The sequence below is a fragment of the Stenella coeruleoalba genome, assembly GCF_951394435.1.
Source record: "Stenella coeruleoalba genome assembly, contig: scaffold_31, whole genome shotgun sequence".
Lineage (NCBI taxonomy): Eukaryota > Metazoa > Chordata > Mammalia > Artiodactyla > Delphinidae > Stenella > Stenella coeruleoalba.
Window position 1 is genome coordinate 31,151 of NW_027645877.1, and position 19,338 is coordinate 50,488.

Below are 19,338 nucleotides of genomic sequence, written 5' to 3' on the forward strand. Positions count from 1 at the left end.
AAAAAAGTGTAAAATCCAGAAAGGCAGGACAGGCCATGGAGAACTGGGAACCTTGTTATGCTGATGGGTGGGATGTAAATTGCCAACAGACACTCGGGAGAAGTGTATGGTGTTTCCTGAAACATCTAAAAAACAAAGCAACAGAGCCTAGGGCACTGCCACTTATGGTCCTATAGCTTAGGGAAATTAAAATCAAAAAGACACAGCCACCCCAAAGTTTGGAACGGCTCTGTTTACAAGAACCTCGTTTACAGTACAAGTTCAACATCGCAGAAAGTGAAAAATGGATAAAGAAGTTGTGGTATTTACTTACAAAGCAATATCACTCAGCAGTGAAATCTATGTCATCAGGCCCTTAGCATCACAATGAGTGGATTCAGGTATGATGATTCTAACTGAAATAAGTCACACAGAAAATGAAACATCATAAGATATCACTAATACACGGAATGTAAACTTGGCTACACAGGAACTGAATTACAGAACAGAACAGGGTCTCAAATTTAGAAAACCAACTTATGCTTGCTTAAGGGTAAAGGTGAGTTGGGGTGCTGCATAAAACCAGAGATTGAAATGAGCACAGATAAAGTTCCTTAAGTCAAATATGGAATAGACAAGAGCTACTCCTTGCTCAACGAAATGGACTCAACACCGCATATTAAACGCCTAAGAATGTACCTGACTAGTAAGTATCTTAAAACCTATGGATTGCTATGTCTCCGAAAGAGAATCAAGCATGTGTACAGGGGCATAAACGCAGCAGTGATAGGATTGGAGAGGTTCGTTGAGCAAATGAAGACCCTTTGAAGTCATATTGCATGGTACCCATTACACGGGTCTCAACTCTCCAGGTTTAAGGTATTCTTCCTTCAGCTAAAACATGCATGTGGAACCCAAGTATGATCAACCATGTGAACGGGAGACGTGTTCAAATATGTCTCAGTTTTCCTCCCCTGGTACTCGGGTGCAACATTCCAGACGCTTTACTAACAGTCTCCCCACTTGGAGAGTCAGCGCCTTTAACCTCCTGTTTGGCCCAGTTTGCAATTTCTGCGGAAGATGAACAGGAATAGCGAGAACCAATGAGAGGCTAGCTGGAGGTGTCTGGACGGGCAAATTTAACTCTCATTTCCCAACAGGAAGAGGAAATAACCAAAGGCTCAGCGTGCCGTACCGGAACCAGATTAGGACCTGAAGCCATCCTGCGGTGTTGCGGCCAGCTCAAAAGAAAGCGAGTTGAAGAAAGGAGCTCAGGGGCACTGTAATTCACAAACCTGCAGAGTTATAAATGACAGCTATCGTCCAAAAATAGACTGAAGTAAGGCTGCCAAGAGGACTTGAAAGCGGTGCAGAATTGCAGGAAACCGATTTCAGGAGGTAGACTGGAATTGCATTGAAAGCATAGGAAAAGAGGCAGAACGTCCACAATGATGCACTTGGCCAAAAAGGGCGTATGCGTTTTTTCCTGAATATATTCAGGAAAAAACGCATACGCCCTTTTTGGCCAACCAAGCAAGCTTGCAAAGGAAATCTGCACTACAATGAAGTCTCACTTCCCCCCGGTCAAAAGGGCCATCTGAAAAAAGTGTAAAATCCAGAAAGGCAGGACAGGCCATGGAGAACTGGGAGCCTTGTTATGCTGATGGGCGGGATGTAAATTGCCAACAGACACTCAGGAGAAGTGTATGGTGTTTCCTGAAACATCTAAAAAACAAAGCAACAGAGCCTAGGGCACTGCCACTTATGGTCCTATAGCTTAGGGAAATTAAAATCAAAAAGACACAGCCACCCCAAAGTTTGGGACGCCTCTGTTTACAAGAACCTCGTTTACAGTACAAGTTCAACATCGCAGAAAGTGAAAAATGGATAAAGAAGTTGTGGTATTTACTTACAAAGCAATATCACTCAGCAATGAAATCTATGTCATCAGGCCCTTAGCATCACAATGAGTGGATTCAGGTATGATGATTCTAACTGAAATAAGTCACACAGAAAAAGAAACATCATAAGATATCAGTAATACACGGAATGTAAACTTGGCTACACAGGAACTGAATTACAGAACAGAACAGGGTCTTAAATTTAGAAAACCAACTTATGCTTGCTTAAGGGTAAAGGTGAGTTGGGGTGCTGCATAAAACCAGAGATTGAAATGAGCACAGATAAAGTTCCTTAAGTCAAATATGGAATAGACAAGAGCTACTCCTTGCTCAACGAAATGGACTCAACACCCCATATTAAACGCCTAAGAATGTACCTGACTAGTAAGTATCGTAAAACCTATGGATTGCTATGTCTCCAAAAGAGAATCAAGAATGTGTACAGGGGCATAAACGCAGCAGTGCTAGGATTGGAGAGGTTCGGTGAGCAAATGAAGACCCTTTGAAGTCATATTGCATGGTACCCATTCCACAGGTTTCAACTACCCAGGTTTAAGGTATTCTTCCTTCAGCTAAAACATGCATGTGGAACCTAGAGTATGATCAACCATGTGATCGGGAGACGTGTTCAAATATGTCTCAGTTTTCCTCCCCTGGTACTCGGGTGTAACATTCCAGACGCTTTACTAACACTCTCCCCACTTGGAGAGTCAGTCCCTTTAACCTCCTGTTTGGCCCAGTTTGCAATTTCTGCGGAAGATGAACAGGAATAGCGAGAACCAATGAGAGGCTAGCTGGAGGTGTCTGGACGGGCAAATTTAACTCTCATTTCCCACCAGGAAGAGGAATTAACCAAAGGCTCAGCATGCCGGGCCGGAACCAGATTAGGGCCTGAAGCCATCCTGCGGTGTTGCGGCCAGCTCACAAGAAAGCGAGTTGAAGAAAGGAGCTCAGGGGCACTGTAATTCACAAACCTGCAGAGTTATAAATGACAGCTATCGTCCAAAAATAGACTGAAGTAAGGCTGCCAAGAGGACTTGAAAGCGGGGCAGAATTGCAGGAAACCGATTTCAGGAGGTAGACTGGAATTGCATTGAAAGCATAGGAAAAGAGGCAGAACGTCCACAATGATGCACTTGGCCAAAAAGGGCGTATGCGTTTTTTCCTGAATATATTCAGGAAAAAACGCATACGCCCTTTTTGGCCAACCAAGCAAGCTTGCAAAGGAAATCTGCACTACAATGAAGTCTCACTTCCCCCCGGTCAAAAGGGCCATCTGAAAAAAGTGTAAAATCCAGAAAGGCAGGACAGGCCATGGAGAACTGGGAGCCTTGTTATGCTGATGGGTGGGATGTAAATTGCCAACAGACACTCAGGAGAAGTGTATGGTGTTTCCTGAAACATCTAAAAAACAAAGCAACAGAACCTAGGGCACTGCCACTTATGGTCCTATAGCTTAGGGAAATTAAAATCAAAAAGACACAGCCACCCCAAAGTTTGGGACGCCTCTGTTTACAAGAACCTCGTTTACAGTACAAGTTCAACATCGCAGAAAGTGAAAAATGGATAAAGAAGTTGTGGTATTTACTTACAAAGCAATATCACTCAGCAATGAAATCTATGTCATCAGGCCCTTAGCATCACAATGAGTGGATTCAGGTATGATGATTCTAACTGAAATAAGTCACACAGAAAAAGAAACATCATAAGATATCAGTAATACACGGAATGTAAACTTGGCTACACAGGAACTGAATTACAGAACAGAACAGGGTCTCAAATTTAGAAAACCAACTTATGCTTGCTTAAGGGTAAAGGTGAGTTGGGGTGCTGCATAAAACCAGAGATTGAAATGAGCACAGATAAAGTTCCTTAAGTCAAATATGGAATAGACAAGAGCTACTCCTTGCTCAACGAAATGGACTCAACACCGCATATTAAACGCCTAAGAATGTACCTGACTAGTAAGTATTGTAAAACCTATGGATTGCTATGTCTCCGAAAGAGAATCAAGCATGTGTACAGGGGCATAAACGCAGCAGTGATAGGATTGGAGAGGTTCGGTGAGCAAATGAAGACCCTTTGAAGTCATATTGCATGGTACCCATTTCACGGGTCTCAACTCTCCAGGTTTAAGGTATTCTTCCTTCAGCTAAAACATGCATGTGGAACCCAAGTATGATCAACCATGTGAACGGGAGACGTGTTCAAATATGTCTCAGTTTTCCTCCCCTGGTACTCGGGTGCAACATTCCAGACGCTTTACTAACACTCTCCCCACTTGGAGAGTCAGCGCCTTTAACCTCCTGTTTGGCCCAGTTTGCAATTTCTGCGGAAGATGAACAGGAATAGCGAGAACCAATGAGAGGCTAGCTGGAGGTGTCTGGACGGCCAAATTTAACTCTCATTTCCCACCAGGAAGAGGAAATAACCAAAGACTCAGCGTGCCGTACCGGAACCAGATTAGGGCCTGAAGCCATCCTGCGGTGTTGCGGCCAGCTCTAAAGAAACCGAGTTGAAGAAAGGAGCGCAGGGGCCCTGTAATTCACAAACCTGCAGAGTTATAAATGACAGCTATCGTCCAAAAATAGACTGAAGTAAGGCTGCCAAGAGGACTTGAAAGCGGGGCAGAATTGCAGGAAACCGATTTCAGGAGGTAGACTGGAATTGCATTGAAAGCATAGGAAAAGAGGCAGAACGTCCACAATGATGCACTTGGCCAAAAAGGGCGTATGCGTTTTTTCCTGAATATAATCAGGAAAAAACGCATACGCCCTTTTTGGCCAACCAAGCAAGCTTGCAAAGGAAATCTGCACTACAATGAAGTCTCACTTCCCCCCGGTCAAAAGGGCCATCTGAAAAAAGTGTAAAATCCAGAAAGGCAACAGGCCATTGAGAACTGGGAGCCTTGTTATGCTGATGGGCGGGATGTAAATTGCCAACAGACACTCGGGAGAAGTGTATGGTGTTTCCTGAAACATCTAAAAAACAAAGCAACAGAGCCTAGGGCACTTCCACTTATGGTCCTATAGCTTAGGGAAATTAAAATCAAAAAGACACAGCCACCCCAAAGTTTGGAACGGCTCTGTTTACAAGAACCTCGTTTACAGTACAAGTTCACCATCGCAGAAAGTGAAAAATGGATAAAGAACTTGTGGTACTTACGTACAATGCAGTATCACTCAGCAATGAAATCTATGTCATCAGGACCGTAGCAGCATAATGAGTAGATTCAGGTACGATGATTCTAACTGAAATAAGTCACACAGAAAAAGAAACATCATAAGATATCACTAATACACGGAATGTAAACTTGGCTACACAGGAACTGAATTAAAGAACAGAACAGGGTCTCAAATTTAGAAAACCAACTTATGCTTGCTTAAGGGTAAAGGTGAGTTGGGGTGCTGCATAAAACCAGAGATTGAAATGAGCACAGATAAAGTTCCTTAAGTCAAATATGGAATAGACAAGAGCTACTCCTTGCTCAACGAAATGGACTCAACACCGCATATTAAACGCCTAAGAATGTACCTGACTAGTAAGTATCGTAAAACCTATGGATTGCTATGTCTCCGAAAGAGAATCAAGCATGTGTACAGGGGCATAAACGCAGCAGTGATAGGATTGGAGAGGTTCGGTGAGCAAATGAAGACCCTTTGAAGTCATATTGCATGGTACCCATTTCACGGGTCTCAACTCTCCAGGTTTAAGGTATTCTTCCTTCAGCTAAAACATGCATGTGGAACCCAAGTATGATCAACCATGTGAACGGGAGACGTGTTCAAATATGTCTCAGTTTTCCTCCCCTGGTACTCGGGTGCAACATTCCAGACGCTTTACTAACACTCTCCCCACTTGGAGAGTCAGCGCCTTTAACCTCCTGTTTGGCCCAGTTTGCAATTTCTGCGGAAGATGAACAGGAATAGCGAGAACCAATGAGAGGCTAGCTGGAGGTGTCTGGACGGGCAAATTTAACTCTCATTTCCCACCAGGAAGAGGAAATAACCAAAGACTCAGCGTGCCGTACCGGAACCAGATTAGGGCCTGAAGCCATCCTGCGGTGTTGCGGCCAGCTCTAAAGAAACCGAGTTGAAGAAAGGAGCGCAGGGGCACTGTAATTCACAAACCTGCAGAGTTATAAATGACAGCTATCGTCCAAAAATAGACTGAAGTAAGGCTGCCAAGAGGACTTGAAAGCGGGGCAGAATTGCAGGAAACCGATTTCAGGAGGTAGACTGGAATTGCATTGAAAGCATAGGAAAAGAGGCAGAACGTCCACAATGATGCACTTGGCCAAAAAGGGCGTATGCGTTTTTTCCTGAATATAATCAGGAAAAAACGCATACGCCCTTTTTGGCCAACCAAGCAAGCTTGCAAAGGAAATCTGCACTACAATGAAGTCTCACTTCCCCCCGGTCAAAAGGGCCATCTGAAAAAAGTGTAAAATCCAGAAAGGCAACAGGCCATTGAGAACTGGGAGCCTTGTTATGCTGATGGGCGGGATGTAAATTTCCAACAGACACTCGGGAGAAGTGTATGGTGTTTCCTGAAACATCTAAAAAACAAAGCAACAGAGCCTAGGGCACTTCCACTTATGGTCCTATAGCTTAGGGAAATTAAAATCAAAAAGACACAGCCACCCCAAAGTTTGGAACGGCTCTGTTTACAAGAACCTCGTTTACAGTACAAGTTCACCATCGCAGAAAGTGAAAAATGGATAAAGAACTTGTGGTACTTACGTACAATGCAGTATCACTCAGCAATGAAATCTATGTCATCAGGACCGTAGCAGCATAATGAGTAGATTCAGGTACGATGATTCTAACTGAAATAAGTCACACAGAAAAAGAAACATCATAAGATATCACTAATACACGGAATGTAAACTTGGCTACACAGGAACTGAATTCCAAAACAGAACAGGTTCTCAAATTTAGAAAACCAACTTATGCTTGCTTAAGGGGAAAGGTGAGTTGGGGTGCTGCATAAAACCAGAGATTGAAATGAGCACAGATAAAGTTCCTTAAGCCAAATATGGAATAGACAAGAGCTACTCCTTGCTCAACGAAATGGACTCAACACCGCATATTAAACGCCTAAGAATGTACCTGACTAGTAAGTATCTTAAAACCTATGGATTGCTATGTCTCCGAAAGAGAATCAAGCATGTGTACAGGGGCATAAACGCAGCAGTGATAGGATTGGAGAGGTTCGGTGAGCAAATGAAGACCCTTTGAAGTCATATTGCATGGTACCCATTCCACGGGTTTCAACTACCCAGGTTTTAGGTATTCTTCCTTCAGCTAAAACATGCATGTGGAACCCAGAGTATGATCAACCATGTGATCGGGAGACGTGTTCAAATATGTCTCAGTTTTCCTCCCCTGGTACTCGGGTGCAACATTCCAGACGCTTTACTAACACTCTCCCCACTTGGAGAGTCAGCGCCTTTAACCTCCTGTTTGGCCCAGTTTGCAATTTCTGCGGAAGATGAACAGGAATAGCGAGAACCAATGAGAGGCTAGCTGGAGGTGTCTGGACGGGCAAATTTAACTCTCATTTCCCACCAGGAAGAGGAAATAACCAAAGGCTCAGCGTGCCGTACCGGAACCAGATTAGGGCCTGAAGCCATCCTGCGGTGTTGCGGCCAGCTCTAAAGAAACCGAGTTGAAGAAAGGAGCGCAGGGGCACTGTAATCCACAAACCTGCAGAGTTATAAATGACAGCTATCGTCCAAAAATAGACTGAAGTAAGGCTGCCAAGAGGACTTGAAAGCGGGGCAGAATTGCAGGAAACCGATTTCAGGAGGTAGACTGGAATTGCATTGAAAGCATAGGAAAAGAGGCAGAACGTCCACAATGATGCACTTGGCCAAAAAGGGCGTATGCGTTTTTTCCTGAATATATTCAGGAAAAAACACATACGCCCTTTTTGGCCAACCAAGCAAGCTTGCAAAGGAAATCTGCACTACAATGAAGTCTCACTTCCCCCCGGTCAAAAGGGCCATCTGAAAAAAGTGTAAAATCCAGAAAGGCAGGACAGGCCATGGAGAACTGGGAGCCTTGTTATGCTGATGGGCGGGATGTAAATTGCCAACAGACACTCGGGAGAAGTGTATGGTGTTTCCTGAAACATCTAAAAAACAAAGCAACAGAACCTAGGGCACTTCCACTTATGGTCCTATAGCTTAGGGAAATTAAAATCAAAAAGACACAGCCACCCCAAAGTTTGGAACGGCTCTGTTTACAAGAACCTCGTTTACAGTACAAGTTCAACATCGCAGAAAGTGAAAAATGGATAAAGAAGTTGTGGTATTTACTTACAAAGCAATATCACTCAGCAATGAAATCTGTGTCATCAGGCCCTTAGCAGCACAATGAGTGGATTCAGGTATGATGATTCTAACTGAAATAAGTCACACAGAAAAAGAAACATCATAAGATATCAGTAATACACGGAATGTAAACTTGGCTACACAGGAACTGAATTACAGAACAGAACAGGGTCTCAAATTTAGAAAACCAACTTATGCTTGCTTAAGGTTAAAGGTGAGTTGGGGTGCTGCATAAAACCAGAGATTGAAATGAGCACAGATAAAGTTCCTTAAGCCAAATATGGAATAGACAAGAGCTACTCCTTGCTCAACGAAATGGATTCAACACCGCATATTAAACGCCTAAGAATGTACCTGACTAGTAAGTATCTTAAAACCTATAGATTGCTATGTCTCCGAAAGAGAATCAAGCATGTGTACAGGGGCATAAACGCAGCAGTGATAGGATTGGAGAGGTTCGGTGAGCAAATGAAGACCCTTTGAAGTCATATTGCATGGTACCCATTCCACAGGTTTCAACTACCCAGGTTTTAGGTATTCTTCCTTCAGCTAAAACATGCATGTGGAACCCAGAGTATGATCAACTATGTGATCGGGAGACGTGTTCAAATATGTCTCAGTTTTCCTCCCCTGGTACTCGGGTGCAACATTCCAGACGCTTTACTAACACTCTCCCCACTTGGAGAGTCAGCGCCTTTAACCTCCTGTTTGGCCCAGTTTGCAATTTCTGCGGAAGCTGAACAGGAATAGCGAGAACCAATGAGAGGCTAGCTGGAGGTGTCTGGACGGGCAAATTTAACTCTCATTTCCCACCAGGAAGAGGAAATAACCAAAGGCTCAGCGTGCCGTACCGGAACCAGATTAGGGCCTGAAGCCATCCTGCGGTGTTGCGGCCAGCTCAAAAGAAAGCGAGTTGAAGAAAGGAGCTCAGGGGCACTGTAATTCACAAACCTGCAGAGTTATAAATGACAGCTATCGTCCAAAAATATACTGAAGTAAGGCTGCCAAGAGGACTTGAAAGCGGGGCAGAATTGCAGGAAACCGATTTCAGGAGGTAGACTGGAATTGCATTGAAAGCATAGGAAAAGAGGCAGAACGTCCACAATGATGCACTTGGCCAAAAAGGGCGTATGCGTTTTTTCCTGAATATATTCAGGAAAAAACGCATACGCCCTTTTTGGCCAACCAAGCAAGCTTGCAAAGGAAATCTGCACTACAATGAAGTCTCACTTCCCCCCGGTCAAAAGGGCCATCTGAAAAAAGTGTAAAATCCAGAAAGGCAGGACTGGCCATGGAGAACTGGGAGCCTTGTTATGCTGATGGGCGGGATGTAAATTGCCAACAACCACTCGGGAGAAGTGTATGGTGTTTCCTGAAACATCTAAAAAACAAAGCAACAGAACCTAGGGCACTTCCACTTATGGTCCTATAGCTTAGGGAAATTAAAATCAAAAAGACACAGCCACCCCAAAGTTTGGAACGGCTCTGTTTACAAGAACCTCGTTTACAGTACAAGTTCAACATCGCAGAAAGTGAAAAATGGATAAAGAAGTTGTGGTATTTACTTACAAAGCAATATCACTCAGCAATGAAATCTGTGTCATCAGGCCCTTAGCAGCACAATGAGTGGATTCAGGTATGATGATTCTAACTGAAATAAGTCACACAGAAAAAGAAACATCATAAGATATCAGTAATACACGGAATGAAAACTTGGCTACACAGGAACTGAATTACAGAACAGAACAGGGTCTCAAATTTAGAAAACCAACTTATTCTTGCTTAAGGGTAAAGGTGAGTTGGGGTGCTGCATAAAACCAGAGATTGAAATGAGCACAGATAAAGTTCCTTAAGCCAAATATGGAATAGACAAGAGCTACTCCTTGCTCAACGAAATGGACTCAACACCCCATATTAAACGCCTAAGAATGTACCTGACTAGTAAGTATCTTAAAACCTATGGATTGCTATGTCTCTGAAAGAGAATCAAGCATGTGTACAGGGGCATAAACGCAGCAGTGATAGGATTGGAGAGGTTTGGTGAGCAAATGAAGACCCTTTGAAGTCATATTGCATGGTACCCATTCCACGGGTTTCAACTACCCAGGTTTAAGGTATTCTTCCTTCAGCTAAAACATGCATGTGGAACCTAGAGTATGATCAACCATGTGATCGGGAGACGTGTTCAAATATGTCTCAGTTTTCCTCCCCTGGTACTCGGGTGCAACATTCCAGACGCTTTACTAACACTCTCCCCACTTGGAGAGTCAGTCCCTTTAACCTCCTGTTTGGCCCAGTTTGCAATTTCTGCGGAAGATGAACAGGAATAGCGAGAACCAATGAGAGGCTAGCTGGAGGTGTCTGGACGGGCAAATTTAACTCTCATTTCCCACCAGGAAGAGGAATTAACCAAAGGCTCAGCGTGCCGTGCCGGAACCAGATTAGGGCCTGAAGCCATACTGCGGTGTTGCGGCCAGCTCAAAAGAAAGCGAGTTGAAGAAAGGAGCTCAGGGGCACTGTAATTCACAAACCTGCAGAGTTATAAATGACAGCTATCGTCCAAAAATAGACTGAAGTAAGGCTGCCAAGAGGACTTGAAAGCGGGGCAGAATTGCAGGAAACCGATTTCAGGAGGTAGACTGGAATTGCATTGAAAGCATAGGAAAAGAGGCAGAACGTCCACAATGATGCACTTGGCCAAAAAGGGCGTATGCGTTTTTTCCTGAATATATTCAGGAAAAAACGCATACGCCCTTTTTGGCCAACCAAGCAAGCTTGCAAAGGAAATCTGCACTACAATGAAGTCTCACTTCCCCCCGGTCAAAAGGGCCATCTGAAAAAAGTGTAAAATCCAGAAAGGCAGGACAGGCCATGGAGAACTGGGAGCCTTGTTATGCTGATGGGCGGGATGTAAATTGCCAACAGACACTTGGGAGAAGTGTATGGTGTTTCCTGAAACATCTAAAAAACAAAGCAACAGAGCCTAGGGCACTGCCACTTATGGTCCTATAGCTTAGGGAAATTAAAATCAAAAAGACACAGCCACCCCAAAGTTTGGGACGCCTTTGTTTACAAGAACCTCGTTTACAGTACAAGTTCAACATCGCAGAAAGTGAAAAATGGATAAAGAACTTGTGGTACTTACGTACAATGCAGTATCACTCAGCAATGAAATCTATGTCATCAGGCCCGTAGCAGCATAATGAGTGGATTGAGGTACGATGATTCTAACTGAAATAAGTCACACAGAAAAAGAAACATCATAAGATATCACTAATACATGGAATGTAAACTTGGCTACACAGGAACTGCATTCCAAAACAGAACAGGGTCTCAAATTTAGAAAACCAACTTATGCTTGCTTAAGGGGAAAGGTGAGTTGGGGTGCTGCATAAAACCAGAGATTGAAATGAGCACAGATAAAGTTCCTTAAGCCAAATATGGAATAGACAAGAGCTACTCCTTGCTCAACGAAATGGACTCAAAACCCCATATTAAACCCCTAAGAATGTACCTGACTAGTAAGTATCTTAAAACCTATGGATTGCTATGTCTCCAAAAGAGAATCAAGCGTGTGTACAGGGGAATAAACGCAGCAGTGATAGGATTGGAGAGGTTCGGTGAGCAAATGAAGACCCTTTGAAGTCATATTGCATGGTACCCATTCCACGGGTCTCAACTCTCCAGGTTTAAGGTATTCTTCCTTCAGCTAAAACATGCATGTGGAACCCAGAGTATGATCAACATTGTGAACGGGAGACGTGTTCAAATATGTCTCAGTTTTCCTCCCCTGGTACTCGGTGCAACATTCCAGACGCTTTACTAACACTCTCCCCACTTGGAGAGTCAGTCCCTTTAACCTCCTGTTTGGCCCAGTTTGCAATTTCTGCGGAAGATGAACAGGAATAGCGAGAACCAATGAGAGGCTAGCTGGAGGTGTCTGGACGGGCAAATTTAACTCTCATTTCCCACCAGGAAGAGGAAATAACCAAAGGCTCAGCGTGCCGTGCCGGAACCAGATTAGGGCCTGAAGCCATCCTGCGGTGTTGCGGCCAGCTCACAAGAAAGCGAGTTGAAGAAAGGAGCTCAGGGGCACTGTAATTCACAAACCTGCAGAGTTATAAATGACAGCTATCGTCCAAAAATAGACTGAAGTAAGGCTGCCAAGAGGACTTGAAAGCGGGGCAGAATTGCAGGAAACCGATTTCAGGAGGTAGACTGGAATTGCATTGAAAGCATAGGAAAAGAGGCAGAACGTACACAATGATGCACTTGGCCAAAAAGGGCGTATGCGTTTTTTCCTGAATATATTCAGGAAAAAACGCATACGCCCTTTTTGGCCAACCAAGCAAGCTTGCAAAGGAAATCTGCACTACAATGAAGTCTCACTTCTCCCCGGTCAAAAGGGCCATCTGAAAAAAGTGTAAAATCCAGAAAGGCAGGACAGGCCATGGAGAACTGGGAGCCTTGTTATGCTGATGGGCGGGATGTAAATTGCCAACAACCACTCGGGAGAAGTGTATGGTGTTTCCTGAAACATCTAAAAAACAAAGCAACAGAGCCTAGGGCACTAACACTTATGGTCCTATAGCTTAGGGAATTTAAAATCAAAAAGACACAGCCACCCCAAAGTTTGGAACGGCTCTGTTTACAAGAACCTCGTTTACAGTACAAGTTCAACATCACAGAAAGTGAAAAATGGATAAAGAAGTTGTGGTATTTACTTACAAAGCAATATCACTCAGCAATGAAATCTGTGTCATCAGGCCCTTAGCAGCACAATGAGTGGATTCAGGTATGATGATTCTAACTGAAATAAGTCACACAGAAAAAGAAACATCATAAGATATCAGTAATACACGGAATGTAAACTTGGCTACACAGGAACTGAATTACAGAACAGAACAGCGTCTCAAATTTAGAAAACCAACTTATGCTTGCTTAAGGGAAAAGGTGAGTTGGGGTGCTGCATAAAACCAGAGATTGAAATGAGCACAGATAAAGTTCCTTAAGCCAAATATGGAATAGACAAGAGCTACTCCTTGCTCAACGAAATGGACTCAACACCGCATATTAAATGCCTAAGAATGTACCTGACTAGAAAGTATCTTAAAACCTATGGATGGCTATGTCTCCAAAAGAGAATCAAGCATGTGTACAAGGGCATAAACGCAGCAGTGATAGGATTGGAGAGGTTCGGTGAGCAAATGAAGACCCTTTGAAGTCATATTGCATGGTACCCATTCCACGGGTTTCAACTACCCAGGTTTAAGGTATTCTTCCTTCAGCTAAAACATGCATATGTAACCCAAGTATGATCAACCACATGAACGGGAGACGTGTTCAAATATGTCTCAGTTTTCCTCCCCTGGTACTCGGGTGCAACATTCCAGACGCTTTACTAACACTCTCCCCACTTGGAGAGTCAGCGCCTTTAACCTCCTGTTTGGCCCAGTTTGCAATTTCTGCGGAAGATGAACAGGAATAGTGAGAACCAATGAGAGGCTAGCTGGAGGTGTCTGGACGGGCAAATTTAACTCTCATTTCCCACCAGGAAGAGGAAATAACCAAAGGCTCAGCGTGCCGTACCGGAACCAGATTAGGGCCTGAAGCCATCCTGCGGTGTTGCGGCCAGGTCACAAGAAAGCGAGTTGAAGAAAGGAGCTCAGGGGCACTGTAATTCACAAACCTGCAGAGTTATAAATGACAGCTATCGTCCAAAAATAGACTGAAGTAAGGCTGCCAAGAGGACTTGAAAGCGGGGCAGAATTGCAGGAAACCGATTTCAGGAGGTTGACTGGAATTGCATTGAAAGCATAGGAAAAGAGGCAGAACGTCCACAATGATGCACTTGGCCAAAAAGGGCGTATGCGTTTTTTCCTGAATATATTCAGGAAAAAACGCATACGCCCTTTTTGGCCAACCAAGCAAGCTTGCAAAGGAAATCTGCACTACAATGAAGTCTCACTTCCCCCTGGTCAAAAGGGCCATCTGAAAAAAGTGTAAAATCCAGAAAGGCAGGACAGGCCATGGAGAACTGGGAGCCTTGTTATGCTGATGGGCGGAATGTAAATTGCCAACAGACACTCGGGAGAAGTTTATGGTGTTTCCTGAAACATCTAAAAAACAAAGCAACAGAGCCTAGGGCACTGCCACTTATGGTCCTATAGCTTAGGGAAATTAAAATCAAAAAGACACAGCCACCCCAAAGTTTGGGACGCCTCTGTTTACAAGAACCTCGTTTACAGTACAAGTTCAACATAGCAGAAAGTGAAAAATGGATAAAGAAGTTGTGGTATTTACTTACAAAGCAATATCACTCAGCAATGAAATCTATGTCATCAGGCCCTTAGCATCACAATGAGTGGATTCAGGTATGATGATTCTAACTGAAATAAGTCACACAGAAAAAGAAACATCATAAGTTATCAGTAATACACGGAATGTAAACTTGGCTACACAGGAACTGAATTACAGAACAGAACAGGGTCTCAAATTTAGAAAACCAACTTATGCTTGCTTAAGGGGAAAGGTGAGTTGGGGTGCTGCATAAAACCAGAGATTGAAATGAGCACAGATAAAGTTCCTTAAGCCAAATATGGAATAGACAAGATCTACTCCTTGCTCAACGAAATGGACTCAACACCACATATTAAACGCCTAAGAATGTACCTGACTAGTAAGTATCTTAAAACCTATAGATTGCTATGTCTCCGAAAGAGAATCAAGCATGTGTACAGGGGCATAAACGCAGCAGTGATAGGATTGGAGAGGTTCAGTGAGCAAATGAAGACCCTTTGAAGTCATATTGCATGGTACCCATTCCACGGGTTTCAACTACCCAGATTTTAGGTATTTTTCCTTCAGCTAAAACATGCATGTGGAACCCAGAGTATGATCAACCATGTGATCGGGAGACGTGTTCAAATATGTCTCAGTTTTCCTCCCCTGGTACTCGGGTGCAACATTCCAGACGCTTTACTAACACTCTCCCCACTTGGAGAGTCAGCGCCTTTAACCTCCTGTTTGGCCCAGTTTGCAATTTCTGCGGAAGATGAACAGGAATAGTGAGAACCAATGAGAGGCTAGCTGGAGGTGTCTGGACGGGAAATTTAACTCTCATTTCCCACCAGGAAGAGGAAATAACCAAAGGCTCAGCATGCCGGGCCGGAACCAGATTAGGGCCTGAAGCCATCCTGCGGTGTTGCGGCCAGGTCACAAGAAAGCGAGTTGAAGAAAGGAGCTCAGGGGCACTGTAATTCACAAACCTGCAGAGTTATAAATGACAGCTATCGTCCAAAAATAGACTGAAGTAAGGCTGCCAAGAGGACTTGAAAGCGGGGCAGAATTGCATTAAGCCGATTTCAGGAGGTAGACTGAAATTGCATTGAAAGCATAGGAAAAGAGGCAGAACGTCCACAATGATGCACTTGGCCAAAAAGGGCGTATGCGTTTTTTCCTGAATATATTCAGGAAAAAACGCATACGCCCTTTTTGGCCAACCAAGCAAGCTTGCAAAGGAAATCTGCACTACAATGAAGTCTCACTTCCCCCTGGTCAAAAGGGCCATCTGAAAAAAGTGTAAAATCCAGAAAGGCAGGACAGGCCATGGAGAACTGGGAGCCTTGTTATGCTGATGGGCGGGATGTAAGTTGCCAACAGACACTCGGGAGAAGTGTATGGTGTTTCCTGAAACATCTAAAAAACAAAGCAACAGAGCCTAGGGCACTGCCACTTATGGTCCTATAGCTTAGGGAAATTAAAATCAAAAAGACACAGCCACCCCAAAGTTTGGGACGCCTCTGTTTACAAGAACCTCGTTTACCGTACAAGTTCAATATCACAGAAAGTGAAAAATGGATAAAGAACTTGTGGTACTTACGTACAATGCAGTATCACTCAGCAATGAAATCTATGTCATCAGGCCCGTAGCAGCATAATGAGTGGATTCAGGTACGATGATTCTAACTGAAATAAGTCACACAGAAAAAGAAACATCATAAGATATCACTAATACACGGAATGTAAACTTGGCTACACAGGAACTGAATTACAGAACAGAACAGGGTCTCAAATTTAGAAAACCAACTTATGCTTGCTTAAGGGGAAAGGTGAGTTGGGGTGCTGCATAAAACCAGAGATTGAAATGAGCACAGATAAAGTTCCTTAAGCCAAATATGGAATAGACAAGAGCTACTCATTGCTCAACGAAATGGACTCAACACCGCATATTAAACGCCTAAGAATGTACCTGACTAGTAAGTATCTTAAAACCTATAGATTGCTATGTCTCCGAAAGAGAATCAAGCATGTGTACAGGGGCATAAACGCAGCAGTGATAGGATTGGAGAGGTTCGGTGAGCAAATGAAGACCCTTTGAAGTCATATTGCATGGTACCCATTCCACGGGTTTCAACTACCCAGGTTTTAGGTATTCTTCCTTCAGCTAAAACATGCATGTGGAACCCAGAGTATGATCAACCATGTGATCGGGAGACGTGTTCAAATATGTCTCAGTTTTCCTCCCCTGGTACTCGGGTGCAACATTCCAGACGCTTTACTAACACTCTCCCCACTTGGAGAGTCAGCGCCTTTAACCTCCTGTTTGGCCCAGTTTGCAATTTCTGCGGAAGATGAACAGGAATAGCGAGAACCAATAAGAGGCTAGCTGGAGGTGTCTGGACGGGCAAATTTAACTCTCATTTCCCACCAGGAAGAGGAAATAACCAAAGGCTCAGCGTGCCGTACCGGAACCAGATTAGGGCCTGAAGCCATCCTGCGGTGTTGCGGCCAGCTCAAAAGAAAGCGAGTTGAAGAAAGGAGCTCAGGGGCACTGTAATTCACAAACCTGCAGAATTATAAATGACAGCTATCGTCCAAAAATAGACTGAAGTAAGGCTGCCAAGAGGACTTGAAAGCGGGGCAGAATTGCAGGAAACCGATTTCAGGAGGTAGACTGGAATTGCATTGAAAGCATAGGAAAAGAGGCAGAACATCCACAATGATGCACTTGGCCAAAAAGGGCGTATGCGTTTTTTCCTGAATATATTCAGGAAAAAACGCATACGCCCTTTTTGGCCAACCAAGCAAGCTTGCAAAGGAAATCTGCACTACAATGAAGTCTCACTTCCCCCTGGTCAAAAGGGCCATCTGAAAAAAGGGTAAACTCCAGAAAGGCAGGACAGGCCATGGAGAACTGGGAGCCTTGTTATGCTGATGGGCGGGATGTAAATTGCCAACAACCACTCGGGAGAAGTGTATAGTGTTTCCTGAAACATCTAAAAAACAAAGCAACAGCGCCTAGGCACTTCCAATTATGGTCCTATAGCTTAGGGAATTTAAAATCAAAAAGACACAGCCACCCCAAATTTTGGAACGGCTCTGTTTACAAAAACCTCGTTTACAGTACAAGTTCAACATCGCAGAAAGTGAAAAATGGATAAAAAAGTTGTGGTATTTACTTACAAAGCAATATCACTCAGCAATGAAATCTGTGTCATCAGGCCCTTAGCAGCACAATGAATGGATTCAGGTATGATGATTCTAACTGAAATAAGTCACACAGAAAAAGAAACATCATAAGATATCAGTAATACACGGAATGTAAACTTGGCTACACAGGAACTGAATTACAGAACAGAACAGGGTCTCAAATTTAGAAAACCAACTTATGCTTGCTTAAGGGTAAAAGTGAGTTTGGGTGCTGCATAAAACCAGAGATTGAAATGAGCACAGATAAAGTTCCTTAAGCCAAATATGGAATAGACAAGAGTTACTCCTTGCTCAACGAAATGGACTCAACACCCCATATTAAACGCCTAAGAATGTACCTGACTAGTAAGTATCTTAAAACCTATGAATTGCTATGTCTCCGAAAGAGAATCAAGCATGTGTACAGGGGCATAAACGCAGCAGTGATAGGATTGGAGAGGTTCGGTGAGCAAATGAAGACCCTTTGAAGTCATATTGCATGGTACCCATTCCACGGGTTTCAACTACCCAGGTTTAAGGTATTCTTCCTTCAGCTAAAACATGCATGTGGAACCTAGAGTATGATCAACCATGTGATCGGGAGACGTGTTCAAATATGTCTCAGTTTTCGTACCCTGGTACTCGGGTGCAACATTCCAGACGCTTTACTAACACTCTCCCGTCTTGGAGAGTCAGTCCCTTTAACCTCCTGTTTGGCCCAGTTTGCAATTTCTGCGGAAGATGAACAGGAATAGCGAGAACCAATGAGAGACTAGCTGGAGGTGTCTGGACGGGCAAATTTAACTCTCATTTCCCACCAGGAAGAGGAATTAACCAAAGGCTCAGCGTGCCATGCCGGAACCAGATTAGGGCCTGAAGCCATCCTGCGGTGTTGCGGCCAGCTCAAAAGAAAGCGAGTTGAAGAAAGGAGCTCAGGGGCACTGTAATTCACAAACCTGCAGAGTTATAAATGACAGCTATCGTCCAAAAATAGACTGAAGTAAGGCTGCCAAGAGGACTTGAAAGCGGGGCAGAATTGCAGGAAACCGATTTCAGGAGGTAGACTGGAATTGCATTGAAAGCATAGGAAAAGAGGCAGAACGTCCACAATGATGCACTTGGCCAAAAAGGGCGTATGCGTTTTTTCCTGAATATATTCAGGAAAAAACGCATACGCCCTTTTTGGCCAACCAAGCAAGCTTGCAAAGGAAATCTGCACGACAATGAAGTCTCACTTCCCCCCGGTCAAAAGGGCCATCTGAAAAAAGTGTAAAATCCAGAAAGGCAGGACAGGCCATGGAGAACTGGGAGCCTTGTTATGCTGATGGGCGGGATGTAAATTGCCAACAACCACTCGGGAGAAGTGTATGGTGTTTCCTGAAACATCTAAAAAACAAAGCAACAGAGCCTAGGGCACTTCCACTTATGGTCCTATAGCTTAGGGAAATTAAAATCAAAAAGACACAGCCACCCCAAAGTTTGGGACGCCTCCGTTTACAGGAACCTCGTTTACCGTACAAGTTCAATATCACAGAAAGTGAAAAATGGATAAAGAACTTGTGGTACTTACGTACAATGCAGTATCACTCAGCAATGAAATCTATGTCATCAGGCCCGTAGCAGCATAATGAGTGGATTCAGGTACAATGA

At 43.8% G+C, this 19,338-nt stretch overlaps 1 long non-coding RNA gene across 2 annotated transcripts in view; it reads right to left on the reverse strand.

Moving 5' to 3' along the window:
* Positions 1 to 310: 310 nt before the first annotated feature.
* LOC307181498 overlaps positions 311 to 19,338 on the reverse strand; it is a 1,015,396-nt gene continuing 996,368 nt past the window's right edge. The window contains exon 4 of one of the 2 annotated variants that reach the window (XR_013826915.1): positions 311 to 391. This is a non-coding gene — a long non-coding RNA (uncharacterized lncRNA). Of the gene's footprint in view, positions 392 to 17,679; positions 17,761 to 19,338 lie in introns of those variants that run through there. The other variant, XR_013826916.1, reaches the window with a different exon arrangement.